We start from the raw sequence: 25,126 nt of genomic DNA on the forward strand, positions 1-25,126 counted from the left end.
AGACCACTTTGTATGCAGCTACATCACACACCATAAAACAAATCAGTAACTCCATCTCTAAGAAGAAACGTATCTGTAATCCAACATTTACCTCAATAAAGGATAATACTGATTCTACACACCTGTGAAGTCAGTGCACCATAAATCACTATTAGAGCTTTCCCTTTTCAAAGAGAAAGAATATTATATCTATGAACTAACTTCAGATAAATGCTGACTTAATGAGTGAATCATAGTATCTGTTAACCTCAAATAATTTCAAATATGTCAGAGGCCCTTGAATATCTACAGTAAGGTAAAATTTGACATCATATGCTGTAGAGAGTCATCTAATATTGTCAGAAGGCTTGAAATACTTATGTTTGAGTAGAAAGGTGAGAAGGTTGGTTGAATTATCTGAAGCAAGATGTAATGCTCAACCTCGTTACAGGGTTTGAAGCTCTCTGCATGCTGAGGAACAAACTCCCCTCTGCAGCCTCTAGCTCAGTTGAAATAACTGGAAGAAACTCAAACTAATTACCACAGGTGAGCCTGGATCTCTGTTCCAGGAATAACATCCTGCCACTGCTTGTACGTTTACGCTTCACTTCCTCTGACACCACTGAGAGGTGTGCTGGGCTCACTGTCTTTGGATGATAGACTGACAAACCACAGGGAAACCTGCACTTTGGTAACACCGTGGGCTGGAGTTAAAAGCTTTCCCAAACAGCAGCAGTGGCCTTCTATTCAATGCAATTTAACAGCAAAATCCACAAAAGCGTTTCCACGCAGTCTCCGGCATGTGAAAATTCAGTATATAAATGACTATAAAATACCACCCGCTTCCTGCATGGCAGACTAATACAGACAGATAGTTTGAAAAGAAAAAAACCACAGTCAAGTTTGTCTGTGGTGTTCTGAAACCTGTCACAGCACTGAAGGAAAGAGCCTGACTCGCAGTTGTTAGTTCAGCCCTTCACCACCACACCTGAGATATGCACAGAAGAGGAAACAGGGTGGGAATACCAGGACAAACTATCTAATGCCAGGTTTGGAAAGAAAAGCACCATGTGACAAACACAGGCACTAAGGGTGACGTTCCATTACAGTAACTTACAGAGCTCGACACCGGGGGGAATAACAAAGAATCATTTCAGCTTTACACAAGTCCAATTCAATGCGATTTGGAGCACGATGATAACAATTTATTCTTGCGAAAATTATAAAGCATTAAACCTGTATATCAGAGTCAGGCCATTTTCAGCACTATAACGTTGCCTTTGGCAGCTTTCTAAAGCAAGGGCAGGAAAAAGCTGATGTCCCTGTTTTTTACTGCAGTGAAATGAAACAAGAAATAGGGGCAGGAGAAAAAGAACACATTTTCACCTTGTTCAGGTCTTTTGTAGGGGAAAAGGCTGTGCAGAATTGGTCTGTGCCCCCAAATGAGTCCTCTCTAAAGTCACAGGTAAGAACTAGCCATACAACGAAGGGGAAGATACATTAAGAAACATGATCTTTAACGCATGAATAAATATGCCACCTGAAATATCTCAGATTTATACAGTAATTTCATTATGACAAAGAATAAAATGAAATGCAGCAAAAGACCCTAGAAAAGTCAAGTCTGCTGAGGACCAAAAGACTGAATGCAAAGGTTTCCCCGGAGAGTCCTCACAATAGGCAGTAAATGCTGAATACATCCCAAATCCCCAGTGTTTTGGGGATGTATTCTTGGGCTCAACTCCAGGTTTGTGACTCAGTGACCTTTCCTTGTGGAGGAAAAGGTGCATTTAGAGGACATAAGATGACAAACCAGAATATTCCCTCAACTCAGCAGGTTCAGCACCTTGGCTCAGGTGCCTTGCACTGTCTCAGAGCAACTCAGCTTCCAGGGTCAAAGGCATGGGGCAAGTTATTGCTCAGAGATTTTTCTCTCTATGGATGCCCAGTGTTTGCATAGTGAATGCCTCCTTCCTCTCTTTGGCACAGCCTTGTAGCAACGATCTATGACTTCACTTTTTGCCCACTTTGGGATCTTTTTCCACATTTCCTCCTTTGACACACAGTCATTTCCAGTGTAATCACAGTAATACCAACAGAACAAGACATCCACAAAACCAGCACAGAGATATTTAACAGTATTAAACATATATGGATCTATTTGTTGATTTATAATAACCACATATCATAAATGATGATTTTTGCCTCATTCTGTTGCCATGTTCGTTCAGAACACAATACTTGCCCCTGTGTTTTCTTGCTGGAGTATCCATCACAGGCATTGATTTCACCAGGTGTTTGTAAAGCTACCTGACCTGAAAGACAATATTTCTATAAGCTGCCACGATCAAAACACCTGAGAACCTCAGCAAAAATTAATGAACAGTCTCTGCAGGGTGCTCTTCATCTTACAGAACAGATCTCAGTTATAGAGAGCTTAGGAGTGGATTGAATTTCACTGAACACTACCAGGTAAGATTTAGACATCTACCCCAAGCCAATTATTAAAGCTTCCACAAAAGCTAATGAAGGGAATGTACTTCCAAAGGCCACTTAATTACATTCTGAAATGCCTAACAGAGGTAGGATGCACTACCTGCTGGAGGCCAATCAGTCTCTCCCTCTCAGGAAATTTTAGGAGACCCAAATGAAAGTTTATGCTTTGTGCCTTATTTCTGCATACAGTGCAATCCCCCACCTATTTTAGGACAGTTGAGCAGATTTTCCACACTTGAAGCACATGATCATTCTTCCTTTCTCCAGGAAGGAAACAACCCTTCAGTTGTACTCAGGGTACAGCAAAGAGAGGTACCAATCCCAATCCAGCTTATGAAATTTTTCACTGGAGCCCTTATGATGAAACATTGTAGGCAAGAAAGAAAATTCTAAGGTGCAGCATGACTGGCAATTTTAAAGAATTCCACTTTTTCCACTGGATAAATGGGTGACTTGGCCAGTTAGCAGACGTGCAGATGTCAGCCTGACGACTACCCAGCTGTTTCCTGATGTGTCAGCAGCAGGCAGGATCCCAGGATGTTTAATGTTGACATTCTCTATATGTGACATCTTTGAGGATGAGATGTTAGCTGGGGAGGGAGACACCACTGCACATCTGCTCATCAACACTGCTGAACAACAGGAAGCCTTGGAAATCACAATGGAGCTCATGAATAACCAGAGAGCACAACACAAACCTGTTCTGGATTTCCTAACTGTAATCAGACCCACCAGGTTTAGCACCAGGGCCAGTACAAAAGAACACAAAGCACAGAAAAGCTCCTGCAGAGGTGTTTATTCACAGGTTGGAGCTTTTTCTGACATAGTCCACTCTTCAGCAGTACAGCATCATCCTCAGCCAGAGTTTGTAGACGAGTAAATTGTACTATTAAAAAGTTTACTAGTTGTTTTCTTCCTAATAAATCACATTCCTCCCTGTCCCTCTTTTGTCCCTCAGTTATTTTTGTTCGTGTTACTTTTTCACTGTTAGAACACTCCAAATTTGCATAATAAATTTTATCTCATTCCTATTCTTTTTCTAGAAACTTTTCTGCCCTCATTTATCCCACATAACAATGACACAATGACATGCCTCAACCTTTGAAAAAGGAATTTAAAGCATTCTGTGCAGCTTGTAAAATTTAACTCACTTGTGCACCCAAAAGCTTGAACTTAGGGGCCCCTCAGTAGGAGAGGCAAACACAATTGTTAAATATCAGAGAACCACAGAATGATTTGAGTTAGAAGGGACCTTAAAGCCCATCTCGTTCCACACCTTGCCATGGGCAGGGACACCTTCCACTAGACCAGTGGCACATGTGAAAAATTTGTGTTAGTTCCCAAGGAAGCCCTACCTCCTGCTCTTCAGAGGACCTCTCCTGAAAGTTTTGGCTTCATTGCTCCAACATAATTCAGGTGCTGAAGGGGGAGGCAGGAAGAGGGACCAGGCATACTCTCATACTCCTCATTACTGTGGGGGTTAGGGGTTGCCTGAAATGTGAAGGGTTTAACTGCAGGAATTAACTAACTGCAGACAAGTGAGGCTGTTGTGGACCTACTGGAATGAAAGCTGCTGTTCCAGGTCGCTTTTTCTCTTATAGAAACAAAGAGAAGAAAAGAAGTGTCTCAAAAATAGATGAGGAGGGTTATGCAATCTCCTGTGAGAAATCTAAAGGAAGATTGTGTTCATGCTTTCTGTGGTATGGAGTCATGTAAAGTGTGACTCCAGGAATTTAATCTTGCTCTTGTAGGGGTCAACAATACATTGATTGGTAATTAGATGAGGTTGCATTAAATATATGCAACGGAAAATTAAGTATTTAATTTTCTTACATGCGTATATGTTTCTTAACTTTCTTAAAATTGTCTTCCCTTTTTAATAGAAGGATATTTTCAGTGTTCCCTCCTCCCTTACAGATCGAAATTTTTATCATCTAAAGCAAGTAACATGCAGCTGAGAGAAATTGGTGTGCTGCTCATGAAGAAAATCTAACCTGAATAGCTTTTCAGAGAGCTTAAGCAACATCTTGGAATCGATTGATTTGAATACACAATTCACAAACTCTTAGAATGCCTGTTTTATATCTCTCATCCACACTGCACAAGCTAGAAACATCTCCAGGTATTTTGCCATTTTCTTAAACCCCAGTGACAAAGAGCATGCTACACGAAGAAACAACTGCCATGCCAGCATTCCCCTTTCATTCCACATACTCTGGAAGATCATGTTAAGAGGGAAAAAAAATTCAGAATTCAGAAAACTTATAAAAAGGTCAGGTCTGTGCTTCTGCCTGAGCTGCGGTGGAAGCTGAATCCCAGAGAGGTGTACCCTCCTCAGAAATGGCTCAGTCCCTATATTAAAAGGAAATTTTGAATGTATCATCCAATTTCAGTTGTTTTAACAGGACACTAGGAATGAGCCAATATTTGAAGAATCCACACCAAAGCTGTGTAGAGTTTTAAAACCAAGGACGTACTAAAGACAACCTGAAGTAATTAGGAAACTAATATGTTCTGTGGCCTTTACTGGGGGCCAGGATTAAACTATTAATCTAGCTCTGGGGTGGCCACATGAGGCACTTTTACATTTGGTACTTAGGAGATATTTCCCAATGATGTCTGCAACATACCTCTATTACACCACACACAGTGGGTAAACAATTTATTCTTCATAGCTGGCTGTCACGCTTCTGCAGTCATAACGAGAGAGAGATCCATTTACTAAATGGGGGATGTGATAGAAGGAATACAAACTTGGATAATGTAAATGTTGAGGGTGACATTGGAATATTGATAACTTCACAAACCTGGAGACATATGAACAGTATTTACCTGGACCAGAACCTTACACGTACTGGGTTTTGCTTCTGTTTTCTGGTGTAAATCTGTAGCTGAGTCAAACTCTCTGCAATACTCAATGCCCCTCGGTATAAAAAGAAGATAAAGCAATAAATAAGGAGCAAGACCTCCTGTGGAAGGTTTGTGCACCCTACTGAAGGAGGATGATATATGACAGGTATTAAATCTTGTATTCCAAACACAGCCACCAGCTCCAGGACCCTACACAGTTCTGCAGACCAGAAACTAGAAAGAAGCATCAGGAAAGGATCACTTCATACTTGCCCTACCTCTTAATGCTGTTTATTTAAGCCTCAGTTAAAGCAAATACACACAACTCTTGGAAGAATCCAAAACTTCATTGCCTCTTGGTCTCCTCTCTTCTATGTATATTAGATTCACTTTAAAACTACAAAGGAAAAAACATAACCAAGAGTAGGTGATATGCGTTAAATCCCATTATATTACAACTTAACAAGTCTAAATCTTTTTCAGATCAAAACTATCACGTATATGCACAGAAAAGGCAATCCTGGCATTTACTTGGATATGTTCAAATTTTCCAGGAGTGTTTTGTCTGATGGATACATGACAATTAAGCTAATCAGGACACATTGCAATTGTAGGAAACCTTGGTCCTATACAGCAATCACAATTTTCCCAAGCATTTTCAAGCTCTTTCCACGAGCTGTTTCTGATGACATAGTGCATGAGGGAAATACATACTCTTTTTTTGTGTCCCATGTGAAGAGCAAGTTTCCCCCACAGATAATCTCAATGAAAACTGTATTGGCTTTGGGCAATTTTCCCCCCATTTTAAACAGTCAAGAAAAACTGCATCCTTTCCCAGCTGGAGCTGAGTCCCAGCAGAGCTCTATCATGCAGTGTGACTATTTTTAGGCCAAAAATGAATCACCAGCAGGAGGACAAGACAAAACGCTGAAGCACACATTCCAGGTAGTTGAACTATAGAACAATTTCTATTCAGTAATTTGCTTATTTCTGGAAGAAATGCACCACATAAGCAGCAGGTGCGTATGCTAATAGAATGACTTCATGTTTTAATTAAGCCATATTTCCCTACAGAGCAATTACATATGTTGTTTACTCAACTTTTAAAAAGACCATTTAAAAAAAAACTGTAATCACGTTACTTCCCTGGCTAAAAATAAAAGATCTCAAGAACTTAAAACATGGAAAAATGTAGTGAACACACTTAGTAGATCCCAATAAATGCTTGCTCCTGTATAGGAGCTTCTATAACAGATGGTGTTATCTGAACTCCTATCAAAAACTGTCCTGTCTGATTCTACTGAGTGTAATGTGTGATGAGATATTTTTCATTGACCACCACGGCTGTAAGAAAACTAAGAGTTTAGAGGTTTAGATTAGACATTAGGAAAAATTTCTTCATGGAAAGACTTGTAAAGCATTGGGAGAGACTACCCAGGGCAGTGATGGCATCCCCATCCCTGGAAGTGTTCAAAAAACATATGGATGTGGCACTTGGGGACATGGGTTAGTGGTGAACATGGTGGCGTTTCTGGGCTGATGTTTGGGCTTGACCATCTTAAAGGTCTTTTCCAACATTAACAATTCTGTGATTCTAATTTAACCCAGTAGCTATTGCAAAGTACCATTTGAAATAGAAATTACAGAGCCTAAAGAAATAATTTAGTGAGATGTCAACTTTCTAAGCTTAAGACACAAATTCAGAATTTGCCTCATTGAGAAGGGAAATCTGCTGCTGCACAACTGACCTCACTCCCGGCCCGAGTTCCCTCCAGCTGCAGGTGCCATTGCCATTATTCAGCCATACATTGAGTATTCTCCACTAGTGAGGCCCTGGCACAGGTTGCCCAGAGAAGCTGTGGCTGCCCCTGGATCCCTGGAAGTGTCCAAGGCCAGGTTGGACGGGGCTTGGAGCAACCTGGGCTAGTGGGAGTTGTCCCTGCTCATTGCAGGGGTGGAATGGGATGAGCTTTAGGGTCCCTTCCAACCCAAACCATTCTGTGATTCTGTGATTTTCTGCTGTGAAAAAACATTACTATATGGACAATACTAAGTTAATATTACAGCACTGAAGATAATAATGTGGCCAAAACCCACTTGCTATTCTTTAGGTATATTCACAGATTTATCACTGGGCTTGGCCTATTCACTCCAGTTGAAGACAGAGAATTTCAGGGCAAACAAGTCAATTCACGGGCAGTAGAAACCCTCAGAGCTGAAGGGGATTTAGCCAAATATAACATCTAGAAATACAGACACAGAAACAAATAGCCAAATTCAAACCCACTGTGTGCAGATGCAGGTCCCTTAAGACCTCTTGTCCAAACTGTGCTCAGACATTGCTTCTGAGCTTCCTCCAAAGGATACAATACCCTCTCAACATGAGGGACTTCTGTAAATTCCACCTCTGAAAAAGAAACGTGTTTCATGCTTAAGGAGAATAACACACACCGAGTGATGTTTAACAGGAGGAATTTTAGGCAGCCTTTTTTCAATCTTTATTTGTGCAAAATTATACAAATCCAGATTCTGTCACATCTTAATGAAACTCCACTAGAGAGACATATTTCCCAGAAAATAAAGATGGGAAAATCATTCTATATTACAGGAGAGATGTGTCAAGTACATGTCACATAGCTATTAAGTTGAAAAATGGAACTCACAGAAAAATCTGAGGACATTTTCAAGAGCTAAAAGCCACATTTTCACTTGCATAACTTCCCTAAAATATTTCAATAAGGATCTTATTTCTTTCAAGATTCTCTCTGTGCATTGTCCATGCGAGATTTGTGACTTTCTGTTCGTGTAGCACTTCTGGAAAAGCTATTTCAGCAACTTTCTCAGAAATGAGGATTCTGTATAAATCAAGCTGTGTAAAGAACAGATAGCAAATGCAACTTACAGGCCAGATGCTGGGCTGCCTGTAATCTTAAAAATAAAAGATAAATAAATTATATATTCAAAGCACCTGATTTGTCTTGAAACAGCCAGAGATCAGGGAAACAGAGAACACAGTGGTTTGGATTTTTTCTCCCTTAAAGCTCAAAATTTGATTTTAGAAATACACCTATGAATCTAGCTTACCCAGTGACTTTCCTAGTTCCTAAAACTAGTAAAATAGCCAATAAAAAAATCCCCAACTATCTCCAGAGAGAAGAGTTATTACATTGGCAGGAGTTGGCACAGGGGCTAATTGTGGTGATATTAATCAGAGCCATGATGGAGTGTTTCTGTAGCTACACAAACATCAGTGCATTTCAAGTCTGTATTTCCTTTACAGCTTTGTTGCACGTTACTATTGTTCATGGTTTACTTGCTCTGTATTTAAATCTTAACCCTGAACTCTCAAAATGCAGGAGATATTAATACCAAACCTGTTGAAACCACAATGAATGCTAAATACCACAATATAGTATTCAAAACAGTAGCTAAAGAAAAAATACACTACTCAGAGAGAATAACCATGAACAAATACCTGTGGTCCAACTGTGTAAGAGGTGGAATAGGAGTCCTTGAGAAGAGTATTATACTTTCAGGTTTATCACAAGCTTTATCAGTAAACTTCAAGCAAAATTGATTGAATATTATCTCTCTCATGTTCCTCTTTTTGTCTCTTCTTTTTCTACTTAATATTACTTTTACAGACAATTCGCCTGGCAGTGGTCCTCAAGATTTTATATTTGAACTTGATATTGCTCATACAGAATTTTATAAATTAATCCATTCTTATAGTCCACGATCAACACTCACTGCCAGAAGATGCCTTATATTAATCCAGAGGATTAATTAATAATTAATTAATAATCAGGCACAGTTTGCCCCCTCTGACCACACAGAATTTCTCAGAAAACATGAATTTTGCCTACCGTCAACTATTGTTCTGCATTAGCTCTAAATCTCATTATATAAAAGATTTAATAGCTTTATAAGAAGAACTTCTGTTGCCTTTATCATCTCTAACTGGGGACAGATGCATAGCTAAATCACTCATCCTCAGCACAGCCTCATTTTGCTCTGAGAGGAGATAAGTGGAAAACAGAACACAGACCTTCTAGTTCAAATGAGTTTATTCTCAATAGAAGTGCAATTTCTCTTGAAATGTGAAATATGCACACCAATGTTATGCACTTCTGCTTGTTTCTTTCACATTTAGCCTCCCAGAGCAACAGCATCAATTTCTACTTCCCAAGCTGAGAAAAAAAATATATGAGAAAATTAAGGTTAGAAAAGCTGAATTTTTGACAAATTTTGAGAAACTACAGAATTTTTTTCCTTGAAAAATCCCAGTGTCGGTTTCAAATAACACATGGAAGAAAATGCTAGTGAAAGGGAATTTAAGCCTTTATTGTGGAAGAATTCTTAGCTTACTACAGTCTTAACACATGATGAGAAATATGAAATAAATATAAATTGGCTTCAAAACAAAAAATTACTGAAAAAAAAACCAGAACAGTGCAGTGTGTCCCTGAATGTGCACCTGAAGTACTACTTGCTCAGAAAACACCTCTGTGTTAACTTATACCCTGACTTCATAAGATTAACAATTCTGCTTCCAGAACGGAAAAATAACTTGTAAATCTGATAGAACTCACGGTGCAGTTGCTGTGGAAAAACACCAAATTCAATCTTTTATTTTCTCCCCTCTCTTGGTATTTACTTGGAATACATTTCTGACAAATTTAGTAGCTAATCCTCCTCCTCTTATTTCTTACTAAGTCATTTAAACATTACAAGCTGATATATATTATTACCCATTGTGGTGAAAATATTCAGAATTTCAGTGTTGCACTGTATGCAGATCAGGATTTTATGATCCCCCAAGTTCAAATTTACAAAGCCCAATGATGCCACTAAAAAATCTATAGGGTTTCTGATGGTAGATTTTTACTTCATGAAACACAATATCTTCCTCTTGCTGTTTGGATGACATACAACACACTGTGTATTTGTTTTTGCTAGAAAAAAACCCAATTTCTTGAGGTACGAAGGGTTTGTCATACCAATCTCCTGGATTTTTCTCACAATCATATTTTGAGAATATTGTCTTATCTGTGCTAAAATAACAGTCAGAATTTATTGGGAGAAGAAGGTTTGAAAATCCTTTCTAGAAGAAAGAGATATATTCCAGCTGAAGACTTCTAGTATTACTCAGATTTTCGGAATCAGACAGATGCAATTTCATTTGTTGAGTGTTTTCTCTGTGTTTTGTCTGTGTTTGGCAGCTGGATAACATCAAGAACAAAATAAAACTGCTTTATAAGGTAATGCACATGGAAACAAAGTGCATTTAGAAATCTGATTTTATGATTTCGGTCCAGGTAAATTTCAATACATCAAGACACATCGGTAAGAACTGAGTGCTGTGATACATGGCAATATTTGATGCCACAGGGACTGTGTAACTTTTTGGGCTGACTTTTACCTGCATGCCCAGTTTTTTAAATCTGCAAGAAAACCCAGACTGAAGAAAAATTCATTTGAGAATATTTTGTCCATCACATGAGCTGAAAACAAATTATCTGAGCAGACCTTTGAAGAGTGGTCTAGCAGAAACACAGCTGATGTTACCTTCAGCAATATTACTTTGGGTCACTACATTTAGAGCAGGTCACTGAAAACAATTAACAATGTTCTGCTGGACAAGCTACTGCAGGCAGAAAGAATGCCCTTCCAAGAGAACTCTCATGAACAGGGAATCATGAAAGCTGGGTTCTTTCACAACTATTCTGGGAACTGCATCAAAGAGAAGGAGAACAGAAAATGTAAGATAGAGGGAACAAAAGCCATTTTCGTACCTCTTTCATGTAGCCCCACGAGGGATCACTTGAGGCTGTAAGTTCTTGAACCCAGCGGCTGCTCCAGCTGGCTGCATCTTTCCCAAAGGTACTTGTGGTGTCTCTTATCTCCGTGATTAGGACAGAAGAGGTGAAAAACGTTTTCCTCAGTCTCTGCTCTGCACTTAGCACGTCCTCATGAGAGGAGTGACAAAGGGTTGTGTAGGATCCGATCCACCCCGAAGGATCAGCAGATCAGCTCAATGGCCATGGAAGAGGCATTCAGCCACAGAATCACAGAATGGTTTGGGTTGGAAGGAGCCTTAAAGATCACCTAGTTCCAACCCCCTGCTATGGGCAGGAACACCTTCCACTAGACTGTGTTTCTTCCCAATATCCAATCTAACCCTACTCTCTGTCAGTTTGAAGCCATTCCCCCATGTCCTGTCACTCCAGGCCCCTGTAAATAGTCTCTCTCCCATCTTTCCTGCTGGCTCCCCTCAGGTGCTGAAAGGCCACAGTTAGGTCACCCCAAAGCTTCCCTTCTCCAGGCTTACAGGCAACCACAGGTTTGCTCTACAGGTGAGAGGCTGGTGTACTCAGCAGGTTGGACCACGGCCTCAGGGGAAACCTCTTCTGATCATCAAGGAATGCAGACTGCTGGGGTAGCTCAAACTTTCAATTGGCTGCAGTTAAGTAGGATAGATTCACTGACAGTGTTAGGGCAGAGGGTGAGTTTGATCCAAAAGCTGCACTAGTAGCCTGTAAACACAATCCATGAGAAGATTAGAGAGAGTCCAGGAGGAATAGAGAAGCAAAGCAGATCACCAGACCCATCAGAGCAGCAGCCAAGAGATGATGTGAAGTTCCACCATAACTTGTTGCCATGCAAAATAAATGTCTGTTTAGTACTTGGGGCTAATAAAGGGGAAGTAGGTGTGACTGTGGAGCTTTGCTTCTTTTCTCTCTCCACCTCAATGTCCTGGGATGGGAGCTGAAACCCTGCATCCTCCTTTCCACTGCTGCTGAAGGGATGGGGAGCAGCTGCAGCAACACGAGGCTCAAGTGGGTGCAGCTGGCAGTGAACTGGAAGGACTGCACTGGCAGTACCCAGGGTTGGGAGTGGAGAAAGCATTTGGAAGAGGCTTACACAAGAGACCACTGTAACCTACTGCTGAGTTACAGGAATGTCGAGAAATTAGATACTGTAGAAATCAGACTTCTTGCAGCATTATCTGAGACCAGGATTCACCTCTGATCATCCAGTTTAAACCAGTCATCCAGACTCTTGTTAAAATGGATAGAAAAAGATAAATACCACCAGAGGTGACTCAGCCCACCAGTTTTAGATAATTACCTTAGGATGATATAAGCCATCCTCGGGAGATGCCTGTTCTTTTCTATTGATTATTGAACGAGGCTGGAGCACTTGCCAAGGCCAGCTGTTAGGGGATAATTAGGTTAGGTGAGACTGAACAAGCAATTACAGAAAACAAACCAGAGACTTGTTTAGTTTAGGAATTGGTCCCCTAGCCTTTTCAGAGATGCAGGAGGTATCGACAAAAATATACCATACAGAGTTTTCTTCTTGCTGAAATAACCTCCACATTTTATTTTTCCTTGCAGAAAAGCAGAAGCAAGGTCACTAGAAAGGCTTGCCTGCATCGTTCTTCAAAAGATGCAGAAACATGGTGGGAGAGGAAACCTGATTGTGTGTATGTCGACCACCACTCGACTCCAGGGTGTCTTTGGAACACTTTTGCAGGGCCTTCCCTGTCACTGTGCCTTTTTTCACCATCTGCACTTACAATTCGCCATCTATTTTTTTTTTCTTTCATTCGGAGAGGGCATAAGGAAAAAGAAATAACACTGGGTTCAAGGTTGGTTAACAAGCAGTTCATGACACTTTTCTGTCACAGACACATGCAACTAGTCACCAAACAGTCATGCATTAGCATTTCTAAAGCTTCAGGTGGCCAGGAGGTCAGAGGGAGGTGGTTCTCCCCCTCTACTCTGCCCCTGGGTGACCCCACCTGCAGAGCTGCATCCAGCTCTGGGGTCCTCAGCACAAGAAGGGTGTGGAGCTGCTGGAGTGAGTCCAGAGGATGCCATGGAGTTGCTCCAAGGGCTGGAGCCCCTCTGCTCTGGAGCCAGGCTGGGAGAGCTGGGGGTGTTCACCTGGAGAAGAGAAGGCTCCAGGGAGACCTGAGAGCCCCTTCCAGGGCCTAAAGGGGCTTATAAAGAGGAGGGAGAAGGACTATTTATGCTGACAGATTGTGGCAGGACAAGGGGGAATGGTTTTAAACTGACAGAGGGTAAGTTTAGAGTAGATATTGGGAAGAAATTCTTTACTCAGAGGTTGGGGAGGCCCTGGCACAGGTTGCCCAGAGAAGCTGTGGCTGCTCCATCCCTGGAAGCGTCCAAGGCCAGGTTGGACAGGGCTTGGAGCAACCTGGGATAGAGGAAGGGGTCCCTGCCTATGGCAGGGGGTGGAATGAGATGAGCTTTAAGGTCTCTTCAAACTCAAACCAGTCTGTGATTCCATGATTCTATAATTAGGTTACTGTAGAAGTTTTACATTCTTAACAGAGGAGTTTTCTGGAGTAGAAGGGAGACCCATCTCTTTGCAGTAAAAACAAACACAAGAATAGAGTAGAAATATAAAATTGCCATGTCCATGGACTTAACACAATGAAACAAATAAATGTAATTTAATTTCTACAACTCAACTCTGTCCCACCTATGTTTACATTCTCACACGTGCACATACTGGCATGGTCTCTGTATAGGTCCTAAATCATCTACAGTCCAACAGCTCAGTCACAGAATTGCCACTAAATGCCAGAAAGGTGATCTTAAGCTGTCACCACATCTAGACCCCTGCCTGAAGGTGTTCTCCATCCTCTCTGCCTTCTCTAACCAGCTTGTTCCTGTGGGTCACTATCCCCATTCTCATTAGTTTCCTAATGCCAAGCTCTCCTGCTGCAATTCAACCCAATACTCCGTGTCTTGTCTGCAACAAACATGCAGAATATTTTGTTCCCTCTCCTCTGCAGTGCTGCTTCACTTATTGTCTCCCTTCTATCAGTATTCCTTTTCTGGGGGAGAGAGAAGTGCCTAGTCAGAGAATTTCTTTCTCTTCATTTATAAAAGTACAATATCAGATCTTGGGTACCTAATGTCCTAATTAATATTTAAGAACTGGTATCCAGTACAGAGAATATTATTATTGTATTGATTAAATCTGTTTTGTCTATATCATTGATAAATATTAAAAACCTACAGTGTGTAAACAAAAGCCTCTGTAGCTTTTTTAGTTTGTTTCATTTGTAATCCAAATTTTAATAATTGTGTTCTTAATCTCTCTAACTCTGCCTTAATTATTTACAGTGAAGCTGATGGCACCTGAGAGGTGGTCAGTTTTTGATTCAGAGTGAAGTAACTGCTTGTTACAAACAACTGCCCAAGCAAACCAACTACATGTCAGATTTACCCCCATCCACATCACTGGGGGTTTCCTACATTCCCCAGCAAGGCTTGTATAAGAATTATGGATATGTCTGTACCTTTGTGTGTTGGCCTTGATTAATTAACTCGTGATTCCAGTTATGAAGGTCAGCTTCAGCAGTGAATTTTCCTAAAGTGTAATCTGGAAATGCCACATGGAACCATGACAAGCAATCTGTTTTGCTCTCTCACCTCGTGCTCACTCTGTACCACAGGTAATCACTTTCTGCTTTAGTCAGACAGCTGTGCCCTGAAATTCTAACCCTTACCTGCTGCTGTAAATTCATCTTCCACGATTCATCTTCTAATATATAAGCAAAGTAAAATGTTTCTAGTTTTGTTAGGCCCCGTTATAAACATGGGGGCTCAGGTATTATGCTGAGGAAACCAAAACAACTAAAATGAGAAGACGACTTGTTGTCCAAGAGACAAAAGAAAAGCAAGGGAAAAGGCAAACCAAAGGAACTGATCATATATTAAAGATCTATTCAACCAAAAATGGCAGCACTCCAGCAACATGCAGGAGTTTGAGTAGAACTTTAAACATGTGAGTTGTCAAACTGAAGTCAAGACCTTAAATGATTTCCTGGACATGGAACTAAATAAAACAGATGTATTACTTAAGTTAAAAACAGATTTGTTCCATAAGGCCTTCTTATGAAATATTCTAGATCAGGAGTCCGTAGAAGCAGCATTGATTTTCCTATCAATGAAAACCAAGTGGGAAAATATGAAGTGAGATGAAAGGGATCATCCAAATGATTCATGAGTTATGCAGTGACTTTGATTATTTATAAACTGCCTCACTGTTTTTTCTGGAACGACTTTGTTCCAAGTCCATACTGCAGGCCACCTGACTGGTATGAGCATCATAAAAATTTTTTCAGCCTAAATCACTGCCAAACTGGCAGAAGTAATGCCTGAGACCAGAAAACATTATTGTTTCATCAACAAACTTCTTTCCACACTTTAATATCCCTCTTTAATTTACTACCCTGCTTCTATGCAGCAGGTACTCCTCATTCCTCTGTGCTGAGCGTAGCAGATGATGGGCTGACCACGTTCACCCTATGAAAAGTCCATTAAAAAAGCATTAAGGCTGTGACACAGAACAATAAAAGCAATGGAGAGCTCAGTTCCTGGAGAAATGTACCATATGTGCTCTCACACTTACCCAGCACAACAGATCATGCAGTTGGGGTGCTAGATTATGCTAAGGTGTTGGAAAATGTAGATAGGTGAGGATAGAATGGGAAGCCCAAAGGTTAAAATAGGGATTATTTATATATTTTCTACTATTATGTATCAGAAGGATGAACAAAGGAGGACAATATGTGATCTATTTAAAATTAAAAATATAAAACTTGTCTTTTGTCATATTTAAATTACATCTATAGCAAGACAATGCTTACCCCTATTATTTCTCTGAGGAATAGGCTTTTTTTGTTCTGATTTCCCCCTTTCTCTCCATCTCCCTGCCTACCAATTTTTCATTTTCCTAAGAAGAGTACATATAAAACGAAGTACACAAGTGCCAGCACAGGTTTTGGTGGAGTGAGAGGAACTTTAGTGGACACTGACTCTTCAGATGCTGACTGACCTGTTTGAAAAACTGCATCACTCTGGAAAATGCAAACACCCACATCTTTCATCAAAATTCTGCCTTCCTGTGGTCTGCTTGCTGAGACAAGCAGCTTGTGGCTGTGCTTTCAGCAAACTTTTGAGAACAACTAATCAGTAATCTGGGCTCTAATGGCCACAGTGTGAATTTCTCCTCCTTTCAGGATAATAGTTAGCAAAGTTGGAAAAATATGCGTTGTAAATAAACCCTGCAATGAAGACAGTCCTCCCTTTGGTCACTGAATTGGTTTTAATCAACTTTTTAATCTTAAGAAATTTCTAAAAACATCAGAAAGAGATTGTCAAGGTTTCTCATCTGGTCCTGCTGTGTACTAGGATTGTTCAATTCCAAGTGAAACAAATAATCCAAAACTGATTTATGGAAGTAGCCATAGGTGGGGCTCAAAAGCACCACTCAAGTCATCACCACTGACCTCAGTGGGCTTCCAGCAGGACATTAGAAAACCTCAGCTCAGCAAGCAGGGAAGGAAAGACCTCTAAGTCTCAAAGCAGAGCTCAGGAGGAAAAGCCACAAGCCCAAACAGTGATAGTAAACCAGAGACCTCATTGTATCAGGGTCCTATTCAAATAATCTATCACTGCTTTACATGTGCATGGAAAAGACTGAGGCTGGCATTTTCTAACTGCCAACACTTTGTCCTAATAAACGCTTTTAAAATATGCCCTAACTTTATAAAAAAACAAACCAGGAACATTTTAAAAAATATGCAGTTTGTGGATTGATTTGTACTTGTCACATTAACTGATGTAAATTACAGCCCCGTGGTTTTGTAAGAGAAAAATTACCACCCCTCTGAGAGCACATTTCATCTTTAGGTTTCAGAGTGTTCTCAGGAGGTGGGTAAGTGGGCACAGCAGCTCCACAATGGGAAAGTGGTGCAGAGGAGCCGGAACCAGCGGGGACTGTGCTGGTGCCACGGCCGGGCACAGGCTGCTGGAGCTGCTCAGCCTGCCCTGCCCCACAGCAAACAGGCACCTGAGCCTGCACCCACCCACAGCTGCCTGTCCCTGCCCAGCCCAGGGCTCCCACTGGCACGTGGCACTTCCCACTGAGCTGGAGAAAGCCAATGAGGAACTTCTCAAAAGGGCAATAGAACAGGGGGAATGGTCTTAAGCTGAAGGAAGAAATTGTTCCCTGTGAGGGTGGGGAGGCCCTGGCACAGGTTGCCCAGAGAAGCTGTGGCTGCCCCATCCCTGGAAGTGTCCAAGGCCAGGCTGTCCCAGGGACTTGGAGCAACCTGGGCTGGTGGAAGGTGGCCCTGTCCATGGCAGGGGGGGTGGAACAGAATGAGCTCCAAGGTCCCTCCCAACCCAAACCATTCCATGAGTCCATGACTCTATAACCTGAGAACTGCTGTGACTTCTCTAAGCTTTCACAGCAGGCCAGTAACTCAGGTCATTTGTAAAATGCCATGAGGGAAGCAACAAGATGACCCAGTGAGCTAAAAAGCATGAGCAGAAGACTGACGATTCTGGGATTTTTTTAATTTAAAATGTTGTGAACCCTCCATAATAACAATTTTCAATTATGCAAATGATTGCTGTCAAGGCAAAGGGACAAAACTGTTCTTCGCAGGATACGGAAGGGTTAGGACAAGAGGGGTTAAACTGCAGCAAGGAAAATTTAGTTTAGGCATTAGGGAAATCTTTCTATTTGTCAAGGTAGTTCAGCATGGAAATCAATTGCCAAGAGAGAGTGAAAAGTCGGTCACAGGAGGGTTTTAAGAACAGGCCAGCTAATTAACTGTCAGGCATGGCTTAGGTCTAATTGCTCCTGCTGGGGCAGGGGGCTGAGCTACCTGACCTCCTGAGGAGCCATCCAGCTTCACCTGCATTGATCAGAGGCTTTCCAGAGTGCCAGAATTATCTACATCCCTCATCAATTATATATAGGTAGAATATAAGAAACCCAAACAAACCTAAAAGTTAATTACAGATGTTTAAGGCACCTAATGCTATATTGCTGCTATCTTAGTAAGTATAGAATTAAGTCCATAATATTACCTCAATAACAATATTGTGCTTCAACATTATGAGACTATGGATATGTGAGTCTTACACTGCATTGCATGGCACATGTTTATTTTTTATATTCCATACAGTTACCTTAGTCAAACCTTTTGTACACAATATGTCGTGACCATATTTTGGTGGAAATTCTAGCAGGATCTGAGGGTTGTACGTGCACATTATCCATGTATGCATAGATAACTGCATCAAAGCACAGAGGGGAAAAAATATGTTAGAAGACAGTCCTTTGTAACATTCCTTCTGCTAATCATAGATAAAAACCATCCAGCAATACCGTGGTATCTCAGAGAGATAAGTCCTGACCCAGGACTCCTGTAGAGGTTCAGCTTTGTTTCCAGGCAGCAGATTGAAAGGAATACTGTTGCAGGATACTTCTTCCACTATTGCACTGTTCTATATAAATGACAAATGCAAATTCATGCAAGTGAGACTAATCTGACACATCCCTGGAAGTGTCCAAGGCCAGGTTGGACAGGGCTTGGAGCAACCTGGGCTAGTGGAAGGTGACCCTGCCCATGGCAGGGGGTGGAATGAGGTGAGCTTTAAGGTCTCTTCCAACCCAAACCAGTCTGTGATTCCAAGATTCTATAATTAAGTTACTGTAGAAGCTTTACCTTCTTGACAGTAAAAACAAACACAAGGAAAGAACAAGATGAGCTCTGGGGTCCCTTCCAACCCAACCCATTCCATTATTCTGTGATTCTATAATTTTAGATGACTCAAATTATAAGCATCTTGTAATACCATTACTTCCTTGCAGATATGTTTTAATTTCTCTCATTATATGCCATGTTGAGTATAAACTGTTCATCTTTGTGTTTATAGTTTCCATTTAGTCCTTTATTATTATAGTCAGAGTGCTGGTTCCAACTTTTTTCTGTTTTTATTTTTCAAAAAAAAAGTTTTTAATAGAAAGACTTATTACAGGACAAATCAGTCATCTGAATCAAGTAAAATCTTTTTTTTTTTTTGCTTTTTATAATCAAATGAAACATAGAGTAATACATCAACACATACACATTGTAAAATATTTGAACTAGGTACTGAAACTTGTAGGAAAAAAATACTATAATATTAAGTTATAATCAAGCCTGGGAATTCAATACAGTAACAAGGGAAAACTGCACTCAAATTTAACTAAATCCCAAATCACTGATCTTTACTGTGTGCACCACTAACCAGTGTCTGGCTTTTTCATGTGTTCTCTTTTCCATTTGAGACTCTGGGTCCAACCCAGAATATTTGACAAGCTCTGGGTGCCGTTTTCCTTTTCATTGCACCACTCTGCTCTATATTTTTAATTTGTTAAAACTACACACTTTTTTTCTTCCATTACAACAACTATTCTGCAGGTCACCAATCCCTCAACAAACACGACCATGAAACCTGCTGCAGTGCACCATTAGTCAGTGAAATCCCCACAGCCTTTTATTCTCAGTAAATATTTCAAAGAACAACAGAGGAAGACATCTGGAATCTTGACTCTTCATGCTGTAACAAGACATTTTTTATTTCAAAGCAGGTTTTTGTTTTATGAATTAAAGTACTTTCAGAAGTTGTTTTTCTTTCCTACACTGTTTTTGCTTGGTTGTGTTTTTTTTTAATTAAATTAGTTATTAATCTCTAGCATTTAAATCCAAAGTAGATGCCAAAAAAGCAGTAACAATTAAATACATAGCAGGCAGCTCCCATGCCCACACTCAGAGGTACAGTAAGTGCCCATGAATCCATAACCCTTTTGGGGATTACAAACAAGGAAGATCCAAACCCAGTTTTTTGGGACTGCAGGTTCCCAAGAACACAACTGAAATATTTCCTGTCATCCACCACTGCCACATAATGGATTTGATCAAAGGAACAGGAGTGTTTACTAGTTTCTTAATGAAGGCAAAACCAACTGGCCAGTTTCAGACCCTACAGCAGTATTTATTAGCTTGTTATATGTGTTTCTTTGGGAGATACAGCAGCACTACAGCTCAACAACACCAACATAGGTGTTTTTATAAGGGTTTCTTTTTTTAAGCTAATTACCTGAGGCCTGTCCAAGACAAATGCTTGCCAGCTTAAGGGTGAGAGACCGTCAAAACTCATCCTCTTACTCTATATTTTTAAGTTTCAGGTGTATTTCTCTAAATGCTACAATGGAAAGTCACTAGAAAAAGAGAATTTCAGACAGGAGAAATAACATTTATTTGGTTCTTTAGTGACCATGATGATGGATACAATGACCCGGATTAAATAAGATCACTGCCTTCACTGAGATGTTGTATGTAACTGCACAGTCTGTCTGGACTTTATTTTCTTAGCTCTCTCAGACGTGGCTAGGTTAAATATGGCAGAGGAAATCCTGCAAAGGGCCATTACAACAGCTTCCCTCAACCAGCAACTCCTGGAATTACTGGCAGGAAATTCATTTAGTCAAAATCACTGAGCAAATTCTAAAACTTGGTAAATGCAGTCTTTTAGTTTCACTAGTTACACACAATATATTTGGGTAATGTTAATGAAAGCTTTCTAGACTAATAGAATGGTTTGTCTCTAAGAGCTACAGTTTGTGACCTTTTAAAAAATTTTAACAATTTAAACTGTCAATCCATTTGATTATCTGCAGAGACACTACTAAATTTACTAAAATTAATTTTTTTTTAAGGTGTATTTGAGAAAAACAAACAGAAATTATTTCTGACTCACTTTTAATGAGTGCCTTCCAGAATCCACCTTCTGACACAAATTAATTCAACTCTGAGAGTTAAATTTAAAAAGTGCTGCAGGATCAGCAAAGCTTAAGCATCCTGATCACATTGCAGCCTCTTCATAAACCTAGAATTGAAATGATTTCTGGCAATAATTTTAATAATTATCAAGAGATACATATCACCTTAATTAATTGCCAAACTGCTGAACTGAAGCCCATGAGATGAAATGGAATGTGTAGAATCTCTTGTCCCATCATTCTTGTTTGACTGAAGTCTATCCTTTTTTATTCCAAAGGTCTCTTGCTTAAAAGAGGGTTTTTTTAAATCTGTTTTTGTCTTTAATTGATCTTTATTGACAGTAGTCATGCTATGCTGCCCATTATCAATCTATGCTTCCTGCAGGAATCCAACTGTCCTGCTGAGCATCCTCTGTAAACTAAACTTTGAGCAATGATGCACATTATCAACTTCACAACCACTCTACTCAACACATGTTCTTTGAGATCAGCCCCTCAGAACGGTATTTTTTGTCATTCTCTGTGCTCCAGGTTCCTGGTCAGCTCTTTAGCTCCTTCTGGGTTCGTAACCTTGTCTTGTAGTTTAGGGGCTCTGACTGCTGGCACAGTTACACCTCTCCTCTAATCTCCACTTAGCTCGGCAAATATTTATTTCCTCCTTCTTGCTGTGCCACCAAGGCCATGCACAGCCTGCTACTGCTCCCATTAAGAGAAAAGATGAAGCTCAGTGTCTAATTCGTTAAGACAGTGCCAAACACACGCTGCAGAACAATACCTTACCAGTGGCTGAAGTAACTCTCCCCGAGGGAAGACATGAGGCTGCAGTACATTCACTGCCTCTGCCTTAGTCTATCTGCCTGAGGTCAAAGGCTGAGGACCTACATCAACAGGAAAACAGCCTTTTACAAAGATCTCAGTGAGAAAAATATTAATAGAAATAATAAACACATCAACGCACTGGACTTAGTTTGCTTTCTACAGCAGTTGCTGTAGGTGCAGGATGTTTATTTAGAATACAGAACACATATTAGACTAATGAAATGAAATCAGTGAAGTTAGAAAAAAATTTGCTGAAGTATGTTATAAAGTTAGCGATTAAGACAACTTTCTGTTAGCTTCTGTTATAGAATCAAAACCAAAAATGAGTTTTGATTCCATAACTCTGGTTTATGAAGTCCCTGCATTCTCCACTCATTCCAGCTCTTAATCTGCAGTTCAATGCACTCCAACTGTGCTGAGATAATTTATTACAGGGCTGTGTTATAAATCAGACAAAGAATAACTGAATTCATGGGCGCAGATGCCATTTCCTGCACAGACTGGTAGATGGATAAGTCTAAACCAAATATGTTAGAGCAGCTATCTGAGAGCCAGTCAACACAAACCCTTGTATCTCATGTTGTATAAAGCTGTGAATCAGCCACACAACAGAGAAACTGTAGGTATCAGACAAGGCAGGAACATCTCTGGTCCCCAAACTATGAATCATATTGGTGAGATGTTTAAAGAAAACAATAAATGGATGGGTAGTAGAGTCTTACACTAGCTCTGAGCTGAGCATAAAGCTGAGAGAAAAAGCAGTCTGCAAATCATAAAGCCAAATTATCAATCTTAGAACATATTAGCTGCATAATGGCTTTTCCATAGAAGGAACAACCCTGAAAATTTTATAAATCGACATTTACTTGATTTATATGGATTAATTCACGGTGAGTATTAGTACAGCTCATGATAAACTGAATGGTTATGACTGCAAATGGTTGTAAGATCCACTTAAAATCATGTAATAGACATTCAGTCCAGAAAGGTTTGCAGAATCTGCCTTTAAACTAATTACAATGGGTAAAAAATGCTCTTCAAATCCCCATGGGGAGACCGGGAAAGATCATGGGCATGGTCAGGTCCCAAGGCCCTCACATAAGAAGGGCTTTTCAGATGAAATTTCCAGATGTTTTCCCAGGAAACAGACCATTCTCCAGGCTACAGAGCAAGGGAAAACCCCAAGTGATCCTTGCCAAAGATGATGTGAAACACAGCAGCAAGTGCAAAAACCAGTTACTTTGTGAAGCAGACCTATGAGGAATTTTGTACCAGTGAGATACTACACATGGGGATATTGTTCCAGAGGGAGCTAAGATCGAGAAAGCCTCAAAGTTACTGCTGACTTCTGTCTTCAGCTGTGGAAAGTTACTAATTGCACTCCATTTACTATGAAATAGCAATATCTATCCTGCCAGTGAGGGAAATGCCATCAAACCAGAGTTTCAAAATCACATCAAAAAGATTTTTAAATTACATCGGGCTTTTTTAACATCATTTTTTACATTTGATCAAGCACAGGAAAATCACCCTCATTTTTAAACATTTTGTGGGATTTCTTGCCTACAATTGGCAAATGAGTTCTTTTTTTTCTTCTTCCTCTAGTGTTGCATCTGCCTCCCACTTCTGCCTTGCCTGCATCAACCACTCTCACTGTAATTGAAGAAATAATTGTATTAGTCATTAATTGATTGTCATACATATTTGCTTTCAGATTTCATTCCTTGGTCATATTGGCTAAGCTTAAGTCTCTAATTTTAGCCCAAGAACATTTGAAATCTTGGCTGAATTAGTCCAGTGCCTAATCTGCCAAATCTTTTGATTCCCAACCTGTAGGGTACCATAGTGCAAGAACACAGCACTAGTGATGTTTATTTCACAATTTTTCAGACTGTTCTCCCTCTGAATTAATGCTCTTCATATGACATAATTCTCTCTGACTCCCTTAGATTTCAGCGTGCACAACCAAGATGAAAATCCACCTTCAAGCGTTTTCATTCAACATAGATGTGCTCTTATCACTCAAATTCATGGTTATTTCATTAGATACCAAGCCATTTACACTCACTTCATAAATATCAGCAGTCACTGGCATTTGAAAGCACTGATAAAATGCATTAATGACATCTGTCTTGCTTCTGGAGGGCTGTGGGTAGTTTTTGTTTTCCCTTTACAAACAGCCTGCGTTCTGTAGGCTGGATGTGCTTGGTGAGTCGATCTTGGATGTCTGGAGAGCTGTCAACAGGAGAGTGGGACAAAATTAACTTGTGAGTCAAGACAAGGACGTGGAGAACACTTACTGATCTCTTACCAAGCACTATCATGGGCAAAACTGATTTGACTTGGTGAAAATTAATTTATTTCTAATTGTTACAGAGTTCAAAGATGAGAAACAAAAATCACTTTACTTCCCCCCTGCCCCAGGTTCAGCTTCACCCCTCCATTTCTGACTCATCTCCAACCCGAATGGTGCAGAGGTAGGGAATGGGGGTGATGGTGACCCCACAACAACTCCATTCTTCTGCTCTTTCCTCCCCACACCTTCTGACCACACATGCCACAGGGGAATCTCTGCTCTGGCTCCCGTAGCACCTCCTCTTCTTACCCCCTCGGTGCTGACAAGGCTTCTCCTCACACTTTTTTCCCCCTCACACTTCTCCTGTCTGGTGTTTTTCCCTTTTCTTAAACTCATTCCCCAGGAACCACCAGGGGGGTTGAGGGGCTGGGCTGTGCACGGGCACCCCAAACAACAACATTACTTTAAAAGGTATTTTTACAAGTTCTGTATATATCACACTGCTCTAGGAAGCATTTCAAGTACGAGATATAGAGGAGATGTGAGCAGGAGGGGGTTGATGTACTGAAGCACTTGGCCCCTCCTATGAGTCCTGTGCAGGAGCGAGGTCTGCCAGTGAGCACTGCTCTGGTCTTCCCTAGACCAAAATACCAAAATAAGAAATGGAAACACACTGCTATTTATCTCAGAAAATGCCCTGATAGCACCAAAACACAAACCACAATTCCTTTGGCTGTCAGGAATTCCTTTGTCTCCCTGCTGGGGAAAGCTGTGGTCCCATTGTCAGGGCAAATGCCATTATCAGGAGCCCTTAGACAAAAACCTGGCTGCATTTGAAAAAAACTGCAGTAACCATACCCCATAGATACATTTTAAGAGCTTTTTACTTTTAACTTGTCCTGCTCTGAGAAGGGTGTCAAGAAGGAAAAAGGAAGTGCCCAGCCAGTCACCAAGGTGTCAAACTCTGGCTCTGGTTCTGCTTTCTGGGGTGATGGCATTAACTTCACTTGAAGGGAAATA

The sequence above is a fragment of the Neopelma chrysocephalum genome, unplaced genomic scaffold (assembly GCF_003984885.1).
Source record: "Neopelma chrysocephalum unplaced genomic scaffold, ASM398488v2 Primary Assembly neopelma1_89, whole genome shotgun sequence".
Taxonomy (NCBI): domain Eukaryota; kingdom Metazoa; phylum Chordata; class Aves; order Passeriformes; family Pipridae; genus Neopelma; species Neopelma chrysocephalum.